We start from the raw sequence: 22,747 nt of genomic DNA, 5'->3' as shown, positions 1-22,747 counted from the left end.
GCTGTACACACTGGAATATTCTCCCATGTTGCTTAATTTTGTTTTATTGTTTTATGGTCTAATGATGTCTGTGCTCGGAAACTCTGTTTTCTAGTTTCCATGCACCCGTGCTTGCTGCCCTCTCGTCTCCACACTCCTGCAGGAAGAACACAGCCGTAAATACTTCACACTATGGCAAACTCACACTAACTGACATCTAACTGGGAAACTGACAGGAAGTCTCACGCAACGATCCAGCATCGGAGAGAACTCAACCACACTCCTAAGTAGCTCTCCCGATGAAGCTTGACCAGCTGCACACACCTACACCCACAAACAAGAAAAACAAAGAAAAAACAAGGGACAGTGTCGTGGAAAATTTAACAATAACCTGCAACACACCCAGTGAGCTTGATTTGAAGTGGGTTTAATAAACACATTGCAATGTGGAGAGAGCATCCCAGTGAAACACCATCTCTGAATTGTGGCCACCGCCCTTACATCTTATATACAGGCACACAGACAAAGAACATTCCACAAACTCTTACATGTTGGCCCCTCTCACAGGGGGGCTATACCTCCTCCCTCACAGAGAGAATTATGACCTTGTTTTCTGCTTGGCCGTCACCTAAAGATTTACATCCCTGAAAGGCAGAAGGAGTCCCACTATCTGTTTAACGTCGCCCATTACAATGGCCTCACTGTGTTAACTTTCCACATGCATGTAAACTAGTGACAGGAGTGCTCTTACTATAGTAAAGTGAGAATTACTATAACTAATGTAATATGATTAAATATGTGATTAATGTATGAGAAAAGAAATCTGCCACCACAACAGCAACACCAAATATACACATGTCCATAAACTATTCAAGAACCCCGGGTACCCAGACGCAGGTAAAGTGTATTTATTAAGCGCTTTTCATAGACAGGCGGTCACAAAGCGCTGCACAGGATTCTTATCATTCTTATTTTCTGGTTTGTTTGTTTCTTCCCCTTCTCATCCAGTCTGTCTCTGTGTGCTGTGATTAGTGTCCTTATGTTTGTTTACCTCCTACCTCCTCAGTCATGTCTTTGTATCTGTCTTGTGTCCAAATCTTTTTAAAGTGATGCTACATCAATGTGCTCACAGACATTTACCTTACACTATGTTCGAGTTACAGTGCATCATCTGTGAAATATAACAGAGATTACAACCTTCAGCCTTCAGTGAGCTTATGGTGAGCCTACAACGTTATTCGTTAACAACAAAGCAAACGAAGCATGGCTTGACAAGTCTAGAAGATAGTTCAAATTAAATGATTAATTCTAATCTATGTCTCAAAACCATGCAAACCAATGAGTAGTGGAAGAGGTGTAGCTAATGAAGTGGCCAGTCTGAGGGATCTCCCTCCTCCTCGCTGAGTTTCTTTTGCTGCTCTCCTTCGTGTCTTTATAAACTGGTGGTGTTGCCACAGTATTCCTACACGCATTACTGCTTTTATTTACCGATGTGCAATATCTGCACATGCTGCTCCTCTTTCTCACTGTCTGCAGCCCAAATGTGTTTTCTCAGGGCATCTGAGTCACGTGATCGCACAGTAACGAATCAAAGCAAATCAGGAAGAAGGGGGCGGAGCAAAGAGTGTGTGCAGGAGAGGAGTCGAGCAGAGAGAGCTGCTTTTTCATGAAACGGGAGTGAAGTAGTGACCTTAGAGGAAAGAAAAAAACTAAAGTATCGATCATAAACCACTACCAACGTCCTGATCGATATCTGCATCGATCTGCCCACCCTTGTCTCCTGGATCGTAGCTGAGATCAGCGTGAACCACGTGGGTCTCTGCTCCCTGATCTGTTTCCTGTGTTTGGAAAGAGTTGCAGCTTCATCGCGGAGTTTCTCTCGGTTTGTGGGCTCATCTAAAGGTAAGCACCGAGCTAACTTTACTGTGAGTTCAGTTCATGTTGAGTTTAGCTCCTGAATGAGGTCTTCTGCTGCTCTCCTCGGTGTCTGTTCACAGTTTATTGTGAACACGTTGAGAGAAGAGTGAGAGAGTGTTTGGAGAAAAACACCAACTAATCATTAGCTCAGCATGCTGGGAGAAGTTGGAGCAGAAAAGTCTTTTCATTGTCCCTGCAGCTGTTTTTCTGCCTGCACCAAACCTCTACAGCCTCGTTTCTATTTGTATGGACTCAAATGTCGTCATAAATATTTTGTACTTGTAAATCAAATGCGTATTTGTGTATTGAGTTTTGCAACTTTGCAAATAAGCATTAAGACTATATGTATTTAAATCCTAACAGTATCTGTAACCAGATATTAACAGAAAAATTTGTAACACTTGTAAATATTTTTTACACACAGACAAATTCTCATCTGTAGATGCACAAAAATAAAATGTTCATTGATTAACAAGTACAAAATATTTATGACTGTTGGGTCTGTGTTCCCACAGGCCCCGCTAGTTTAGAGACTTATTCCTCATGAAGAGCGAAATCAAGACAGAACATCTGTCCCCCCCCGTTGGTTACAAACACAAGGCAGTGTGTGTGTGTGTGTGTGTGTGTGTGTGTGTGTGTGTGTGTGACCTCACCAAAAGGATCATAAAAGCAGGAAGCAACATCAGACAGAATCTTCACAAGGGATTTGCTCATGATAAAACACTACAGCCTCTTCCCAGAACCTCGAGAGGCTGGGGAGGGAGACATAGGAATGTCTTGATCCTATAGTTTGAACCAAGACTTTACAAATTTAAGAAGCACAATGACAACATTCAACAATTTGACTTAACAATGACCACAATTTGAGCCTCGATATTTCAAGTGATAACAGGAAAGTGTGTGTGTGTTCTTGATTTTACTACCTGGTGGGATCCACTTTAAAGTTGTCCATAAAATTTAAATGATTAATTTTACAAAAATGAAAGCAATATATCACTGACATACAAATGAGGACAAAAGCTCAGCTTTCTGTTGTGCTTCTAAATACTGTAGGAACTGCAAGTAAGCCTGCAGTGTGAGAGCAAAGTGCTCTAATGGGATAGTGTGATGCTATGAGATCTCTAAGCTATGATGGGGCCTGATCAGTCAAGACTCCGTCCTCTGTTCTTGTTTCACTGTGATGTTACAAAGATCTGTTTTGTGTCCCAGCCGATCAGCAGGAGGAGAAGAGTCTGACGGAGCACCAGACGAACATTTTCAACCATTCGGACTCAGCTCAGCCGCTACAGTGGACAAAAATGTCATCAAGACAAAAGGTGAAGAACCTATCACTTTTATTGAAACTGTGCACTTCATCAGCTGATGCTTGTTTGTCAAGATTGAAAAGGATTCAAGAAGAAGTTTGTCATTTCGTATGGTATTACCCAGGCTGAAATGAAAGTGTTTCTCACCAGCATCTACAGTGCAATAATCAATACAACTAAAAAGAAAAATGGTTTAACAAACAGTAAAAAGGCAGTAATAAATCACAACAATAAAAAGGGGTAAATAACATAAAATCTTAATTCATAAACAAACTCCAGTCCAAATAGTCACACTCATACAGGTAGCATCAGCCCTTTCACAGAAGGGGCTAATTAAATTAAGTAGTGTGTGTATCTGGGGAGTATATTGTATGCTGTGTGTGTGTGTGTGTGGATAGGAGGCATCAGAGTATAGCTGTGCTAATAGCTGAATGGATGGTTATTGGGTGCAGTCCTGCTTTTCTGAGTCTCCCGAGGGAGTGCAGACGCTTTTGTGCTTTTTTTGATAACTGCTGTTGTATTAATGAAGAAGGACGGGTCATCAGCAAGGTGCACACCCAGGAACTTAACACTGCTGACCCTCTCCACAGCAGCACCCTCTATGGTGAAGTCTGTGTGGTGATCTCTGCCAGACTTCCTGAAATCGATCACCATCTCTTTTGTTTTGTCCACATTGTTGGTGAGATTACGGGATCTACACCACACTTCAAGCTGCTCCACATCTATTCTATAAGTGGTCGTTGTCAGTGATGAGACCAACCACAGTTGTTGTCTGCAAATTTCAACAATATGATTAGCACTGAGTCTGGCTTACAGTAATGTGTGAGCAGACTGAACAGCAACGGGCTCAGGACACCCCCAGAGGAAAGTCTGTGCTCAACAAGATGGTCTTTGATGTGTGGCTGCCCACCTTGACTGTCTGTTGCCGCTTTTCAAGAAGCTGAAAACCCATTTGCAGGTTGCAGGGTCCACGCCTGATAGCATCAGCTTTTCCAACTGCTGCAGAATGATCGTGTTAAAAGCTGAGCTGAAGTCGATGAAAAGGACTCTGGCAGAGGGGTGTTCTTCCTCTCCAGGTGTGACAGCATAACATGGAGTGTGGTAGAGAGAGGTCACCTTCTGTAGATCGGTTGGTCCTGTATGCAAACTGAAGGGGAACCAGGTCTATTTGGAGACTGTTCATGATGTGCTTCAAGACCAGCCGCTCGAGGCATTTACTCACAATTGGTGTCCCTTGTCATTGGGGGAGGGGGCTTGTAGTACGTAATGTGTTGGAAGCCCTGCCAAAGCATCGTTCCTCACACTGTGTTGAGAAGCGCTCCACAGTCTGATATTGTTGTCAAGGGAGCAGACATTGGCCGGCAACTGTGTCCGTACGTCTGGCTTGTATTGGTTAGCAGCTAGCCTCGCATTAGCTCCTCTATGCTTACCCTGCTTCTGCATCCTATCACACCGCTTTCTGTGTTTCCTCCTGGGTGTTGCTCAGAAAGAAAAGAAAGAAAAAGAAAAGAAAAACAAACAAAACACCTGGATCACCTGTATGGAGAAAAAAAAATTGTGCAGCATGCAAGATAGACAGCGCACAATGTGCATTGAGGCAGCAGGAAAGAAAGGTGTAGTCCGTGTCTGTGAACACCGGTGTGTACACCTGTGTGCATAGCTGTGTGGATCAGCATGCTTGTATTCCAAAGGTTTCTCCATGTAACGATCTGCTAGGAAGTGTGGGGAGCCATAGCGCCGTCCCCCAGGGTATGAAGCAGGTATGGAGGAGGTCCAGGCCCCAGATATCCAGAGGCCCCAGAGTACAAGGACCCAAGGAGGACCACCAAAAGGGGGGGAACCGTGCCACCCTCCTGGGAAGAGCTGAGTAGAGCCCCAAACGAGAGGTCACCCAGCAGCTACGGAGCAGAGGCCAGAGGGGGTTGCAGTGGCGTGCCCGCGGGCTCTGCCGGCAGCCAGCTGCGGCAGAGAGGACCGAGCTTCAGGCCCAGAGGGCAGAGGCCTGAGGGCATCCCATCCCCCGGAAGGAGCCCAGCCGGGCCACAGGCACCAGGCCCCGCCAATCGGCCACCAGGAGTGAGCCGGTACATACATGAGCGCCCAGCCCCAGACGACAAGGACCACCAACACACCAACGTCTGAGGGCATCAGCCACCGGCAGGGAGTGTGGTGAGGGGAGATAGCCCTCCATACTTAGGAGGGCCAGAGAGGTTGAGTCTAAGACCCAACCTGACATATAGACACAGACGAACAGGCGCACGCAGATACAAACGTGCATTCCCACCCCATGTGCACAACCAAATACTCGGCACTCACCCAACGTGTAGACAGACACAAATAGACACTGCACAGACAGTCACACTCCCCAAACATACTCTATATCACAGGTCCAGGTACCCCCGCCCCCAGAGGGGCAAGCCGCACCTAAACCCAGGAGATGTAACCCTTCTCTCTGGGGTGGAGGCAAGCGTACCACCTCCTTATCTGCAGTAGTAGGGAGGCCCCGCATCCCAGACCCCAATCTGACGGCCAGCACCTCCTCCCAGCGCCCCAGCCCTGACGTCTAACAGAACCGGGGTGAGTGAAGACCCAACACCTCCCTAAGCCCACTCATATGTAGTGTTGCTGTGTGCTGTTCTAAATTGCATTTAAAACACAGGAGAGCATGGTACTAGCTTCCTCTCAGAGAGCAGCACGGCTCTTCCCGAAAACCCTTAGTGTCTATATGCATTTAAAATTGAGGGTAGGGCAACAGCACCAGAGGTGGGTTGGAATACACAGACCATCCTTTGGATGCTATAAAACGTGCCCACCCCCAAGGCCCTATATGTATGTGTTATGTGAGAGTGTGAGTAATGTGGATGTCTAGGTTGCAGAATAAAATTGAGGCATAGGCGGCCAGAAGGGGACAGAGGGGGAGTGCCTCCCCTGCACCTTGGTGAGATACCTGCACTCCAAGCCCTGCGTGTGTGGGTGGGTGTGGTAGAGCGGGAATAGGGAGGCAGCTTAGGATGGGGAGGGAAGAAAGGGAGGGGCAAGCGGCCCCTCCCTGGGGCCAGCTCCCCCACTGAGCCCAGTAGGCACCCCCACACTCTGGAACCCACCAGGGCAAGGGGGCCCAGGCCCATCCGGACCCGGGCCCGCAGCAGCAGCACCGCCCAGCCCCACAGAGTCCGGGGAAGCCCACTCGACTCCATCCCAGAGAAAACTGCACCCACCCCATCATCCAGTCATCTCCCAAACTACACAAGACAATAGACACCCAGGTTGAGTTCATTCTCCACCTCTCTTATATCGCTCCCCCCACGTGCAGAGTGAGCTCCTATAGAGAGGAGACCACCTGCAAAGATATAACAGCCTCCCCACCAGTTAGAGAGCCCCCTAGTTGGGCCGATGCACCAGAGGTCCCCTGCACTGGGGCTGAGCCCCCCTGCACCCACCCGCCCACAGCTCTGGCGACACAACAGCCAGGACCCAAGCCCCCAAGGCCCAGCAAGCACCCCAGACCGGGGGACGGAGCACCCCCAAGCCTCCACGCCCGTCCCGGACCCAGGCTACCAGACCAGTAACCAACGTCCGCCAGCACAGACCCTCCCCCATCTCTTCAAGACGAATGTGATCTATTAGATGGTTTTTATATTGGTTAGAATTAAGATTATTTTTATTTTTCCAGTTAATGAGGACCATTTTCTTGGCTATGCATAGGGCCGTAAAAACAACGTGGGCTGTGTTTATTTCTGCAGTGACCTCATCCAAGTTGCCCAGCAAGCATACTAATGGGGAGGCTGGAATGTTACATTTCAGACACTTTGATAAGTCTTCACATATCTCACGCCAAAACGTCTGAACTGGTGGACAGAACCAAAGAGCGTGGATGTAATTGTCCGGTGTATTTGCTGTGCAGTGTGAGCAGTTGTTGGAAGGCGTATAGCCCATCTTGAACATCCTATGACCAGTATAGCGCACTCTGTGTAATATTTTGTGTTGTATTAATTGGAAACTGGGATTTCTGATCCATTGAAAGGTTTTTAAGCATATCTGAGACCAAAGGTTTGGGTCTAAGCTGATCGATAAATCTGCTTCCCATTTTGCAGTAGGAAGGGATATTGATTCATCTACTTTAGAAAGTGTTTGTAAGTAAAGTTTTGTAATATGTCCGGATTGTTCCAGATAGGTGTACGTTTGCATGGGATTAATGAAGACTCTGTCATTTTTAGAAACTCCCACCATGCTGTCAGAGAAGAGCTGATGCTGACGCTTTTAAAGCATTCATGTCGTTTGATGTTTGAGCTGATAAATGGTAGGTCTGAAATTTCTAGGTTATTACATAGGGCCTGTTCTACATCTATCCAAGGTTCATCTAAGAGGGTGTGTTTAAACCATCTAGAGGTGAACTGAAGCCTGTTGGCTAAAAAATAGTGATTAAAGTTAGGCAGATCTAATCCTCCTTTATCCTTGGTCCTTTGTAGTGTTTTTAAGCTGATACGTGGGGGTTTATCTTTCCAAAGGAATTTAGAAATATACGAGTCTAGAGATCTGAACCAATCTTGTGATGGCTTATTTGGGATCATTGAAAATAAATAGTTTATTTTTGGCAAGACCATCATTGTTATAGCGGCGACCCTTCCCATGAGTGATATGGGTAAAGATTTCCATCTAGCCAGATCAACTTCTACTGTCTTTAACCCTTTAAAGCCGGTCGGAGTGGACACGCTCCATTTTGCGTAACTATTTATAAATCCCGGTAGCTCTGCAACCAAGTAAGCTAGCGCAATAATTTTTTTTGCATATGAAACCGGAGGAATTGTACTTACATCTTATGCCATCAGCTTGTCCTAGGTCACAGTTTCCTTCCACATATAGCTTTGCAAAAACTGCATAAAAAGCGCTTGCAGCACCAAAAACAAAATATTTCAGAAACACGCTTTGCCGATCCGATGAGCTGTTCATAACACTTCCTACGTCCATCAGCGTGAACTATCCCATGTCCGCCATGACCTGCCCGAAACCAGAAGTGACGTCATTTTGCGGAAATGTAGTTTTTTGCCATCAGGGCCTCATGAGCCTATACTGGTGTTTTTAAAAGTTATATTTGACTTTATGACTTTCTGTGTCATTTCTGGGATGCTTAGGACTCATATTGCACTGCTGGAAATAGTTTATTTTGATGCATATGCTGTTTTCTTTGCAAATTTGCATTATAATATTTATTTTCGTTTTTCCTACAGTATATGAAAATTGGTGTATTTCAAAAATAAAACTAAGAAGACACTCAAAATTAATTTCCTGTGGTGGGAAACTAGTTTGTGCAACTTTTTTGCATTTACAGTTTTGAGGGATATGCCTCTTAAATTTCTCTAACTAGAAATATATGTTAAAAAAACGATTTTCAATTTTTTTGTAGTTTATTGTACTTTTTTGCAATTTATGTAATTACTATGCACTTAATGCATACATATTATTAAAATTTGGGCTATAATGGTTGTATTGATGTATAGCAACTTGAAATACTCCCAAAAATGGCACTACAGCATGTAAAACTATAATATATGCTCTGGCGGACTTGGTTCTATGGTAGGTCTTAAAGGGTTAAAAGTGGGATGTGGTTTAATTTAGTTAATTCTGAAAGTTTAGGAGAGACATTAATACCTAAATATTTTATATTTCCAGATTGCAGTGGGGAAGGAGAAGAATTATGGAAGGAGCAATTAATCGGAAGGACTGTTGATTTTGACCAGTTAATTGAATAATCGGAGACACTTGAGAAAGAATTTATCAATGCAATTACCCCAGAGAGATTGGTTTGTGAGTTTTGGAGAAAAAGTAACACATCATCCGCATAAAGGCTGATTTTATGTTCTACATTCTTACATTTTATGCCCTTAATTGTTGTAGCCTTTCTAATTGCTGCTGCTAGTGGCTCAATAAAAATTGCAAACAGTGAAGGGGAGAGTGGGCATCCCTGTCTGGTGCCCCTCAGGAGACAGAAGCTGGAGGATGTTTGTTTGGTCATTTGTTCTGACACAAGCTGTTGGGGAATTATATAATATTTTTAACCAGTTTTATAGCTTGAGGGAAATACAGGGTCTTTGCCTGGTTTTAGTAAGAGACTGATATTTGCAGAGTTCATATTTGGTGGTAGTCTACCATTTTCTTTGATTTCCTGCAACATCCTGTGAAAAACTGGTACCAGAATCGCCCAGAATTCTTTGTAAAAATCTATTGGAAAGCCGTCTGGACCTGGAGCCTTATTATTTGGCATACTTATCAGAGCTTCCTGGAGTTCACCTGGCATCAGTGACGAATCCAGTGCCATTGCTTGGGTGTCTAATAATTTTGGAAGAGTTATGTTGTCGAGAAATTGATCGATTTCATTTTTAGATTGGTTTATTTGTGGTGTATATAAAGTTTCATAGAAATCCCTAAAAAATATGTTTATTTTTTTAAGATCATATATTGTATTCCCAGATAAATCTTTAACAGCACATATAGTTGTTTTTTCTTTATTGATTTTTAACTGGTTAGCAAGAAATTGTCCGGATTTGTTATCGTATTCATAATTTTGCAGGCAAAGTCTTTGTACTAAGATTTTCGTCTTTTTATTAATAATTTCTTTTAATTCTAGTTTTGTTTTGCGTATTTTGTTTAATATTTCTTGATCTTGGTGTGACACATAGGCTTTTTCTAAGAATTTGATGTTTTTTGATGTTTTTTTTTCTAGTTCCTGAATATTTTTGTTTTCTTCTTTCTTATGTGATGAGAAAGAAATTATTTTACCTCTCATCATGGCTTTCCCTGCTTCCCAGAGGACAGATGCTGATGTTCCAGGAATGTCATTAAAGCCTAAATATAGAGTCCATTCTTTTTTAAAGTATTTGATAAACTCTTCGTCTTTGAGCAGTGATGTATTAAATCTCCAGTTTTTACTTGGTGTAGTATTATTCTTCTGTATTAGTGTTAAAGATACAGGAGCATGATCGCTGACAGCTATAGGATGAATCTCAGTGTCTGAAATGTTACTCAGCAATGAGCTTGTGAAGAGAAAATTATTTAGAAGATAAAGAAACTCACAACTCAGATATCTATTTTTTACATGCGCATGGGCAGTCAACGATCCGATCTGCTTTGCACTGATGTGCACAACAGATGAGACACAGAAAAAGCGCCCAGGGCATCCTGAACGTCCTTTATTTATACTTAAAGCAAGTCTCCACAGCAGTAGGAGTGTCATGTATGGAACTCCTTAAAAGGAGAAAGAGAGGGGGAGCGCCAGTCTGTCCATTTAAAACCGGATGTCACCACATTCCTTTTACACATATGGCTTCAATTTCTCTCTCCCTGTGTTGGCTCCAATTCACAACCTCTTCTTCCTTTAAATGAAGCTACAACTTAAGCATAATCACAAAATTAAAAATCTTTCATCAGAGCTGCTGAACAGAAAATAATCCAGACGAGGTTTTTTTTTTTTTTTTGCACTCGTTTTTATTCATTTTCAAATTAAACCGTAAGTCTTTTTTGTAGATGGAATCTTATTTAATGCAACCACAAACCCAAACTCAAAGGGGTCTGGTGATGCCAACCTGTATGGATTGTTGTTAAAACAGTATTCAGTCAGAAGGAAAACAAACGTCTTCTTTCAGCCAGTCAGAGCTGTGCTCGCTGTCCAAGCCTTTTTGTTTCAATCACAAAAAACTGGGCCAATCCTGGGACAAAAATCAAACACTGCAAAAGCCAAAAAAGAAAAGGTTAAAAACTGTATTTGGTGACTAATCATGTTTGATTCACCCCCCAGGTTTGGGAGCGGTTCTGTGGGCCGTAATGTGAATATTTAAGAAATTGGACAATGTTTCTGTTCAGGCATGATGCAAGGTAGTGCTCCTCCAGTCTGCTTTGTAGGCCATTTTGGAAGCAGCAGTCAGGTGAACAGCAGATGTAATTCCATTTTTCGATCTCCAGGCCATCTTTGAAGAAAAGCATGAATGGTATGATGCCGAAAAGCATGAATGATGTGATGCCGACTCCATGGTTAAGTCGGTGGCGCCGCACCGACTTAACCTTTTTAACCTTAAAAAAAGATGGCGCCGGTGCATGTGGCTTGCTGTCTATCACTGCCAGTGTTGTTTGTTTGTTTTGATTTTATTGACTATTGTAATAAATGCCAACTCTCTCTTGGTGTATGATCGCCTAACCCTACTGGATCTCCGACCTTCTGCCAAAGGCTGGGCAAAGTGGAACCAAGCTGGACATAAAACTTTGCCCCCGCTAATATCGGAGATCCCGGCTCACCTGTGCCGTGTTCCAGATCCACCACTCCGGCAAAAGTGCTGATGCCGGGGTCGAAGGGCTGGCTTCCTGGTGAAGCTGAAAGCTTCTTTAAGGTATTCTCTTAAGCCCTTATCCAGAAAACAAGGAGCGGTGCCAAACTTCTGTTTCTCTCGGCGATCGTTGGAACCTGTCTGTACCTGGCTGGTACCTGTCATCTGCCTGGATGGGATGTTCCAGTCCCGCCGGCGTGGTGTGAATCTGCGGAACCTGTGGCCTCTGTGTCGGGCTTCTAGGACGGTTAGCGACGGGGATCCGCCGCTTACCGCCAGAATTGGCCTGGTAAATGCTAGGTCCCTAGCGAACAAAACGTTTATCCTGAAGGATTTCTTCACATCCCGAGGACTGGATTTTCTCTGTGTGTGCAAGACGTGGCTGAGCGCTGGGGAGTGCAGCCTCTTCTCAGATCTTCTACCTGGCGATTGCTGTTATTCTAATTCCCCACGTATGTTGGGCCGAGGAGGAGGAATAGCTACGATCTTTAAAAGTCATTTTAAATGTAAGAAGCTATCAACCCCGTCGTTCACCATCTTTGAACTGTCTGTTTGAGTTGGGCTGCTCTCACACAGTGTTGTGTGCGGTGGTTTATCGGCCTCCAAAATACAATAAGGACTTTGTGTTGACTTTGCTGACTTCTTGGCTGAATTCCTGCCAAAATATGATCGTGTTGGTATTGTTGGGGATTTTAATATTCACGACTGTTGTCCTGATATGCCCATGGCGAAGGGCTTTTTAAACCTTATTGATTCGTTTAATCTGGTGCAATGTGTGACAGGTCCCACACGTGAACGTGGACACACACTTGATCTTGTTTTATATCATGGCTTTTCTGTTTTTAACATAGATTTGTGATGCTGTGTTTTATGACCACAGTCCTGTGATGTTTGAAGTTCCTCTTGCCTGTGCCTCAGTTAAACCTCGCGCTGCTGCTCAGCACTGTCGTGTTTTTAACTCCTCCACTGCTGAACGCTTTTCATCAAGTCTCTCCTTGTGCTCGTGACCTCTCAGTCTCTGTTTCCTGCTCTGCTGTCTTTGACAGGTTTGAGCATGTGACTCTTTCCTTTTTAAAGGAGACTGTTGGTCGTTTTAAGTCTGTAGGGTCTCCAAATGATGCCGTCCCTCCTCAACTTTTAAAAGAGGTGTTACCTACAGTTGGTCCTTTGGTTCTTGAGCTGGTAAACCATAGTCTGACTGTCGTCAGGTGTCGTCCCTAAAGATTTTAAACATGCAGTAGTCAAACCCCTGATTAAAAAACCTGCTCTTGATCCTACAGTTCTTGCAAATTACAGGCCTATCTCCAAACTACCTTTTCTTTCCAAAATTCTTGAAAAGGTAGTTTACAGCCAAATAATGGCCTTCCTGGAAAAGCAAAATGTGTTAGAGGTTTTCCAATCTGGTTTTAAAGCCTTTCATAGCACTGAATCAGCCCTTTTAAAAGTTTTTAATGACATATTTTTAGCGACTGATGCTGGGGACTGTGTTGTTCTTGTGCTTTTAGATTTGACAGCTGTGTTTGATACCGTGGATTATGCCATTTTATTCTCTCGTTTGGAGCACTGGGTGGGCATTAGGGGCTGTTAAGATTCAAGAATTGAGAAAGGGTACAAGAGGTGATCGAAAAATAACCACACTGGTCCGGCCGGGTGAAGTCAAACGAAGATTTTAATTCACACGTGGGAAGATCACTGAAAACAGCAATTGATCTTCGACTTACTAAGGCACAAACAATTATTTTATAACATCAGGGTTTGTTTACTGACGCCCCTTCATGCGTCACCGGTACATTTTATACATAGATCAGATCAACATCATCATGACTTTTCACCCAGAAAATCATCTTCTATTTTCATGGCTTGGTACTTTCCGTTCTTGTCTTAAAATGAATTGTTCCTCTTTCTTGTCTAGACCTAACTAATCTCTCCTCTAAATAAATCTTAACTAATGTGTGTGTACGTGTTGACCTCACATGCTCTTTGTGTCACCTCTTCACCTCCTACTGTCTGTGTCTCGTCCTCAAATGCTCTTTCTCAATTCACCTGTTGCACTTCTGACCTTTCACCAGGACAGAGGCTCACTGAGACTATGTGTATGTCTTCTACTAAATAAATGTTTTAACCAAGAACCTCTACTAAAACCTTAATATAAAATGACCTGATATAAGTGTTTTGTAAGCATGTATTGCAATTCCTTCTATGTTCTAGTTTTCCCTCAGCATGTATCACCTAGACACTCTCACTAGATGAAGCTCAAAACCATTAATGAACCTGAACATCAACTCAAATAAGCACAGATATGCAATATGTATAAAATAGTTATAACTGCACCTGAAATACAAAGTTAACATCATCATAAACATCTTAAGGCCATCTTAAAGCTATCTGTTACATTGTTAAAGCAATGATCATACTGCAGATTATATTATGCTGGTCAAATACTTTTCTGTTCATCCCCACAGGGCACAGCACTGGAGTGGTTCAGGTCCTACTTGGCGGGGCGAACTTTTTTGTGTCAGCCTCGGTGACTATGTGTCGTCCTCCGCTCCCCTCTTGTGTGGTGTCCCACAGGGCTCAGTTCTAGGCCCCCTCCTCTTCTCTTTATATCTGCTTCCTCTTGGTTCTGTACTGAGAAAGCACAGCATTCCTTTCCACTTTTATGCTGATGACTGTCAGATCTATGTCCCTCTAAAGAAAAAAGGCAGATACCTTACACAGCCATTACTTCAGTGTCTCGATGACATTAAGGCTTGGATGTCTGTTAACTTTTTAAAATTCAATGATAAAAAGACCGAGGTGATGGTTTTTGGCAGCCCCACTGAGACCCCCAATGTGTATGTAAATTCCCTGGCACAGTATGTTAAGCCAACTGTCACAAACCTGGGGGTCAAAGTGGACTGTGAACTGAAGCTTGACAGTCAAATTAAGGCCGTGGTAAAATCTAGCTTCTTTCACCTCAGGCAGCTGGCAAAAATAAAGCCAATTCTTTCACGGCAGTACTTTGAGACAGTGATCCACGCCTTTGTTAGCACTCGGCTGGATTACTGTAATGCACTTTATATTGAGGTGAGCGCATCATATATCAGTCATCTACAGAGGGTGCAAAATGCCGCAGCTCGTCTTTTAACTGGCACTCGAAAGTTTGAGCACATTTCCCCTGTTTTAGCTTCACGTCACTGGCTGCCCATTTCTTTTAGGATTCATTTTAAAATTCTTTTATTTACTTTTAAAACTCTCCATGGCCTAGCTCCATCTTATCTCTCTGAGCTGCTACAGCCTTATACACCCACCCGCTCTCTCAGGTCAGCTGATCAGCTGCTCCTGAAGATACCCAGGACTGGGCGTAAACTTAGAGGAGATCGTGCTTTTGCTGTAGCAGCTCCAAAACTGTGGAACGAGCTTCCTTTAGAGATTAGACAGGCCACTTCTTTATCTGTTTTTAAGTCACTCTTGAAAACCCACCTCTTTACCCTGACCTTTGACACCACGTGAGATGTTGGTTTTTATTTTTATTTTAGTTGTTTTTAGGTGATTCGATGCTGTTTTATCTTGTTTTTGTTTTAATATAGGGCTGTTTTAATTTTATGTTTTATTTATTTATTTCGCTGCTTTCTGTTATTCTATTGTTTTAACTTATTTTCTGTACAGCACTTTGTTCCTGTGCTGGGTATTTTAAAGTGCTTTATAAATAAAATTGGATTGGATTGGATGGGGCCAGGTAAGCGACCAGAGACAGCTCCATAAGGAGTGGGTTAGCTAAGCCAGTTTTGTCGGTGCTGTCCAACGTCATGTACTGTTCATAGCTGGGTACAGTGATGCAGGTAGACAGAGGTTTGCCACATGATGCACTTAGCTCTCAGACAAAGTTTGGGAACATAGGAAGGCAGTTTTTAGATATTGCGGGGTCCAGTTGGAGGAAAAAGCCTGTGAACTGCGACAGCTTCTGAGCTGGCAGAGGAGAGGGCTAGTCCACCTGCAGCTTCTTAGCTGCACAGTGAATCAGGGGCTGACTGCCGAAGCAGTGGCGGCACATTGGGGCTGTGCACACGTCATCACAGATCATCTGCCTTAAAGGCGTGAATAAAGGTTTCCTCGGCCAGGACACGTGAGGGCATGATATCCCATACCACGTGTGTTGTACCGAGTGTATTGACTGAAATCAGAATCAGAATCAGAATACTTTATTCATCCCGAGGGAAATTAGGGGTTACAGCAGGCAGCACGCTAATGGCGCATGCGCACTCACAAAGGAACCTTCTGACCAACTTTACACAAACATCACATTGGGCAGACATGTCAGAAGGTAGGCTGATAGGAAAAAAAACAACGAAAATACACTACATGAGGTAAGAGGAGGAGAAAAAAAACTCCACTCAGACTGAGCTCCTAGTGGGAGAACAGTTTGATAAAAGAAAAAACACCTCAGCACAAAAGCACAAGGAACTACTTCAGCCTTTGGTTTAAAACTACTGTTAATAGAGGAAATTTGAAGGTTGAGTTTATTCCACGACTGCATTTCACTCACTGCCTCTGTTTGTTTCTCTTTCACTGCAGGACCAACATGGAGCGAGAAGTCAGCGCTCTCAGGAGGCCGACAAACCTCACAGAAGAAAGGAAGAGAAAACATACAGTTGTGATGAGTGTGGAAAGTCTTTTAACCAGTCTGGAAATTTAAAAACACACCAACTCATACACAGTGGAGTTAAAGCGCACAGCTGTGAGTTGTGTGGACAGTCTTTTACCCAGGCTGGACACTTAAAGACACACCAACTCATCCACAGTGGAGTTAAAGCATATAGCTGTGACTTGTGTGGAAAGTCTTTTACCCATGCTGGAAGCTTTAAAAGACACCAAATCATGCACAGTGGAGTTAAACCATACAACTGTGATTTGTGTGGAAAATCATTTACCTTGGCTGAAAGCTTAAAACAACACCAACTCATCCACAGTGGAGTTAAAGCGTACACCTGTGGGTTGTGTGGACAGTCTTTTACCCAGGCTGGACACTTAAAAAGACACGAACTCATCCACAGTGGAGTTAAAGCGTACAGCTGTGAGTTGTGTGGACAGTCTTTTCACCGTTCGGGAAACTTAGAAAGACACCAACTCATCCACAGTGGAGTTAAAGCATACAGCTGTGAGTTGTGTGGAAAGTCTTTTAACCGTCCTGGAAACTTAAAAACTCACCAACTCATACACAGCGGAGTTAAAGCGTACAGCTGTGACTTGTGTGGAAAGTCTTTTAACCAGTCTGGAAATTTAAAAACACACCAACTCATACACAGTGGAGTTAAAGCGCACAGCTGTGACTTGTGTGGAAAGTCTTTTACCCTGGCTGGAAGTTTAAAAAAACACCAACTCGTCCACAGTGGAGTTAAAGCATACAGCTGTGAGTTGTGTGGAAAGTCTTTTAACCATCCTGGAAACTTAAAAACTCACCAACTCGTCCACAGTGGAGTTAAACCATACAGCTGTGAGTTGTGTGGAAAGTCTTTTAACCAGTCTGGAAGTTTAAAAACACACCAACTCGTCCACAGTGGAGTTAAAGCGTACAGCTGTGACTTGTGTGGAAAGTCTTTTAACCAGTCTGGAAGTTTAAAAACACACCAACTCATCCACAGTGGAGTTAAAGCGTACAGCTGTGACTTGTGTGGAAAGTCTTTTAACCAGTCTGCAAGCTTAAAAACACACCAACTCGTCCACAGTGGAGTTAAAGCGTACAGCTGTCACATTTGTGGAAAAACTTTCCGCTGGCTACTCAGCCGAAACATTCACCTACGCATTCACACCAAAAATGATGTTTACTGCTGTGATCAGTGTGGTAAAGCTTTTGTGACATACAAAAACTTACAGCACCACATGTTTACCCACACTGAGGAGAGACCTTATAAATGTGACCTCTGTGAGAAAACTTTTAAATCTCCACGTTACCTCAAATCACACCAAAAGATTCACAGCAGAAAGAAACTCTAAAAGTGCAGTTACTGTGAGGTATGTATTTTTCTTTTAACAGTTTTACAATTTTATATGAATGAAGTTTAATTTCAAAGCTTAAAAGTTTTAAAAGCTCCTCCCCTTTCTCTCTATCTAACATTCACACTCCAATGGATGCATCGGAGAGCAGGTTGGAGTCAGTATCTTGTGGGATGCAGAGTAGAGCATCCAGGGGTTTAATCACCAGTCTTCCCATTAAGTAGATTACCTACAAATGAAGACTTAATGTTGCCCAGTAAGCTGAGTGTTATAATGTAAACAGTAAGATATAATTGGACACTGGCACAGATACTCCTTATTTCAGGCGCCATTAAAAATAAAAATGTTGAGAGAATTCCCTGACTTCCACTGTCTTTGTGTCTTTGTTTAGAAGCAGAGCGACACAGACTGATCCAGTTCTCAACCCTGTCGTCACTGTGGTAGTGGGAAAGAGTTTCTCTGTGACTTTTGTGAAAAAACTTTCAATCATCAAGAGAACCTAAACAACATCAACTCAGACACACTGGAGACAAAACGAACTACTGCAAAGAATATGGGAGAGGCTTCCCTAAACCAAGTGAATTAAACCAAAATTAACTCTGTCACATGGGGTCAAAAACCATCTCTCATTCACCACTGCGGATCATCTTAAAGTGCATGGAAGAGTCCACACAGGAGAGAAACCATACAAATGCAGAAACTGGGAGAAAAGTGTCTCGCTGTCAGGAAGTTGTAACAAACATGAACGTACATACATGGAGGGGAAACTACAGCTGTGACCAGTGTGACAAATCAAAACATTTCACACCCATTGATTTTGAAAACCTTCAATATGAACTAAAGCCATCAACAGGATGTGAAACGACCACTGATGTGACTTTATATCCAAGAAAAAGATAAAAAGTCAAGCTGATCTGGGTCTGGGCTGTACTTTGGTGTATTACCACCTTAAACAGTTTGATCTTTTTGTGGTTTCATTGACTCAGTTATGTCAGATTTCCTCTCTGTCCTGGTCTGGATGCTCATCTGTAAAGAAGTAAAACTCGGATGGTTCAGTGGTCTCTAGCAGCTGATTAGTGAGCCAGCACTTCTGTGTATCATGCAGTTGTGCTTCTTTTCCTCTTGTGTCGACTCAGCTCAGTTACTCGGTTAGAGGGTTCCACATATACAAGAATCCTTCCTGGAATCGTTTTTTGGTATGAGGTGTTCTTGGGAAGACGTCACACCACCACCACTGTGTCAGGCTGTTCCTGTGATCTTCTTTTAATGCCACGTGTAACGGGACTCAAATCTCTCGAAAAACTACAGCTTCCGTCTCATTTACCAACAAACATCATCCAGATGTTTGTTGTTAGATGTGAGATGAGCCTTTCTGTTGTTGAATCTCTCCCCCCATTGAATCTCTTATTGCTGAATCATGACCTCTGACCTTATCTAAGCTAAGTAAGGCCTGCAGGTCTTTAGATGATGATCTGGGTTCTTCAGTGACCTCCTGGATTAGTCATCGATGCACTCTTGCAGTATTTCTAGTCAGCCACTTGCTCCTGGGAGGCTTGAGTACTCTTCCATTTTTCCTGTAGTGTGGATAATGGCTCGTAGTTCGCTTGAGTCCCAAAGCCTTAGAAATGACTCTGTAACCTTTTCATACTGATGTCAGTGACTTTGTTTCTCTGCTGTTTCTTTTGATCGTATCATGATGTGCTGCTGTGTGAGGTCTTTCAGCCGGCTTCCATACATGGTCAGGTTGTTTTTCATACCTTTTTACCCTTGACAAATGAAACCATTTACAGACTATTTTCCACTGACCCAGGTAACCTTTGTCATATTTCTTTCCTTTTTGATCATCTGAAACATTCAAATGTTGAGTCCTTCAGGTGTAACCTTGACTGTTTTCCCAGTTGCAGCTTAAGCTAGGCTTAATCCTTCCTCTTTATACTACTGCTTAGCCACAACCAGCTGTGACAATGTTTATGGCTGGTTTGGTTAAAGTGCCAGTTTAGTAAATAGGAGAGGGCTCTCAATCCCACCAGTGCATAAAAACGTGAGTTCTCTGTCATTGCTCACTTTCTGTAAGAATGTCATGGCCCTGGGTCTTTTGACCCAGCGTTTTGTGTTTTCTATTATTGTGATGTATTTTGGTTCTGGTTTTCTCTTTCTTTGGGTTTTGGTTCTGTTCTTCCCCAGTTTAGTATTTAGGCTTTTCTGCCTGTGTATTCCTGTGTCAAGTCCGGATTTCTTAGTCTGTGTCTTTGCATGTGTGAGTTCCTGTTTTATTTTGTAGGTCTGTGTCTCTCGTCAGTGTTTCTAGTTTCACTTCCCTTGTCCCGTTATGTCCAATTACTCCCAGCCGTGCCTCCGTCTGTTTCAGGTCTGTTTTTGTTTAGCTTTTCCCAGTTTAGGTTACTCGCTGCTCTGTTTTTTGTCACCCTCGCCTTTGTTTGTTATCTCACTGTCAATAAAGCTTCCTCACCTCAGTTGTGCTGCATCCTGGGTCCTTTAATAACTTACACCTGGCTCGCGTCGCGAACCCTGACAAAGAAAGCATGTTATCCTCAGGCAGAGCTGCAGACGATCAAGAATCCATAACTACTGGATGGTGGACGTTTCTCTAAGCAGACAGTCAGTTCTTGGGATGCCAGCTGGATGTAGTTTCACAACCTTTAACTTAATGTCTGTGTGTTTTTAACATCTTATGCTCTGGTTTAACTTTTAAACAACCTGATTAATGAAAGCACATCTTTTGACCACCCTGTTTGTCATCAGCGGTGGCTTTAGGATCATCCTCACCTGCTCATGGTTGCAGTTGTTTATCGGTTGAATTGGCATTTCCTTTATAGTGTGATAAGATGTTAATAAGCGTATAAAGCTGTAAAGCCTCTTGAGTTACTTAAATCGCCTTTCTTCCTCAGTGTGATGCTCAATGTGAACTGCAGGTCGTCTTGATGATGTCTATATGCCTTAACGCATTGAGTTTCTTCAATATCATTGGTTAATTAGATATTTAGATTGATAAGCAGCCGAAATTGTGGACCTACTAAAGTGACCAGTGAGTATACAGTCTGGTTATCATCGTGTTTAACTTTGTTCACATGCACTGATGAATGAACAGCTGATGGCTGTAGCATAACACCCACTGTAGAAAACGGTATTCGTTATCAGGAAACATTAAATGCTGAGTGTAAATGCGGCATCAAGGGCATCGACAAAAAAAAAAAAATGCTCGTATTGGGAATGGCATGGGCACCGATCGGTTTTCTATCGCCCATTTGCTGGGAGTAAGGGCGCCCTCCGTTTGCGAGGTGCGCCTGCTGCTTGCGGCACAAGGAGGAGAGGGCGGGGCGGCGGGGGAATCTCTGAACGGCTGTAGCAGCATCTAATAACCAACTCGCAAAAGAAAACAAAATAAAAACAAACCAACAAACACGAACACACCAGACATCATGATACAGACTTATAATTTGCACCGATTTTTTTTCGAAATTCTATACTCGAAAAGTGAGCGCGAGAGCCCTCGGTGCGCCTGCTCGCTGCTGAAGTCAAAGTAAACTTTAATGTCATCTCCGCTACATACAGTCCAGTATATAGAGACACGAGACGACGAGGCTCCAGTTACAGCGGTGCAAGTAAACAAACAATATATATAAGAAGAGTAAGAAAATAAATATACACTTTAGGACCAGGGGTAAAGGATCAATAACAATTTATAATTTATAATTTACGTTTTGATGATTTAATGTCACACACAACCCGTCGAAAGGGGAGGGGGTCCTGCTGCTTCCAAATAGAGCACATTTCATTTATAATGATGTAAATCCAAGCCCGTTATGGATTCATGATTTGAATCCTGGGTTGTGTGAAATCCCAGAAATAAACCTTAGACAAAGTGAATCTGTGAACTAAGGTGTAGGTCTACTAGGTTATGTTGTGGTGATCGTCGAGTTGGTGAATTTGTGTTCATACTGGAGTGCAAAATTAAAACCAATGTAAGATGGACAAGAAAAGTTCAAAGCCATCAGGTCCTCAGTTTAGAAAAAAGAGAAAAGAAGAGGAGAAACGAGCAAAAGATGCAGGTAAGCAGATGTGTGATTGGATAATGGCAGGTCATCCTGAAACGGTCAGTGTCAGAATCAGAATACTTTATTAATCCCTAAGGAAATAATGTGGGTTACAGTTGCTCCAAGAAGAAATGGTAAAAATAGCAACAGTAACACACTAAACTGCAAACAGTACATTATGTTACAGATTTTAATATTAATTAGTCATTGTCAATTGTTGACTTGTCCTGTTCTCATTGTATGACGAATTATGATGGCTGTTTGGTAGCCGTTTGCATACAATGCATACTGTTGGGTCTAAAGTCAGACGTTTGTGTATTGTATGTACGGTCGGCAAGGTCTGTCATCTAGAATAGTAAGAAAGTGTCACAGTTTGTGTTGACAGACCATGGGGATGTGGAGAAGGAGGACCCAAAATGCAGGACTCTTCAGATGAAGCAGTGTCTTTATTTACAGTGTTGTAAATATGAACCACAATGAATCCCTGTGCATCCCACACTCCTGTGCTGTGTTCCCTCTCACTGTCTGTGCTCTGAAACTCTGTTTTCTAGTTTCCATGCACCCGTGCTTGCTGCCCTCTCGTCTCCACACTCCTGCAGGAAGAACACAGCCGTAAATACTTCACACTATGGCAAACTCACACTAACTGACATCTCACTGGGAAACTGACAGGAAGTCTCACGCAACGATCCAGCATCGGAGAGAACTCAACCACACTCCTAAGTAGCTCTCCTGATGAAGCTTGACCAGCTGCACACACCTACACCCACAAACAAGAAAAACAAAGAAAAAACAAGGGACAGCAACACCAAATATACACATGTCCATAAACTATTCAAGAACCCCGGGTACCCAGACGCAGGTAAAGTGTATTTATTAAGCGCTTTTCATAGACAAGCGGTCACAAAGCGCTGCACAGGATTCTTATCATTCTTATTTTCTGGTTTGTTTGTTTCTTCCCCTTCTCATCCAGTCTGTCTCTGTGTGCTGTGATTAGTGTCCTTATGTTTGTTTACCTCCTACCTCCTTAGTCATGTCTTTGTATCTGTCTTGTGTCCAAATCTTTTTAAAGTGATGCTACATCAATGTGCTCACAGACATTTACCTTACACTATGTTCGAGTTACAGTGCATCATCTGTGAAATATAACAGAGATTACAACCTTCAGCCTTCAGTGAGCTTATGGTGAGCCTACAACGTTATT

The 22,747-nt window shown here is 43.0% G+C and overlaps 1 protein-coding gene across 3 annotated transcripts in view; it reads left to right on the top strand.

Moving 5' to 3' along the window:
* The window catches only part of LOC308385568 (E3 SUMO-protein ligase ZBED1-like), a 61,396-nt gene extending 41,434 nt beyond the window's left edge, over positions 1–19,962 (top strand). The window contains exons 1-3 of one of the 3 annotated variants that reach the window (XR_013969551.1): positions 1,592–1,881; positions 3,106–3,212; positions 16,070–19,962. The gene's annotated coding sequence lies outside the window, so the exon portion shown is untranslated. Of the gene's footprint in view, positions 1–1,591; positions 1,882–3,105; positions 3,213–16,069 lie in introns of those variants that run through there. The other 2 variants (XM_080864560.1, XM_080864559.1) reach the window with 2 other exon arrangements.
* The last annotated feature ends 2,785 nt before the right edge of the window (positions 19,963–22,747 follow it).

This window comes from Rhamphochromis sp. 'chilingali', assembly GCF_963969265.1.
Source record: "Rhamphochromis sp. 'chilingali' genome assembly, chromosome: 18".
NCBI lineage: Eukaryota > Metazoa > Chordata > Actinopteri > Cichliformes > Cichlidae > Rhamphochromis > Rhamphochromis sp. 'chilingali'.
Note: the sequence above shows the minus strand (reverse complement) of the source record. Positions and strands in the feature narration are given on the sequence as shown.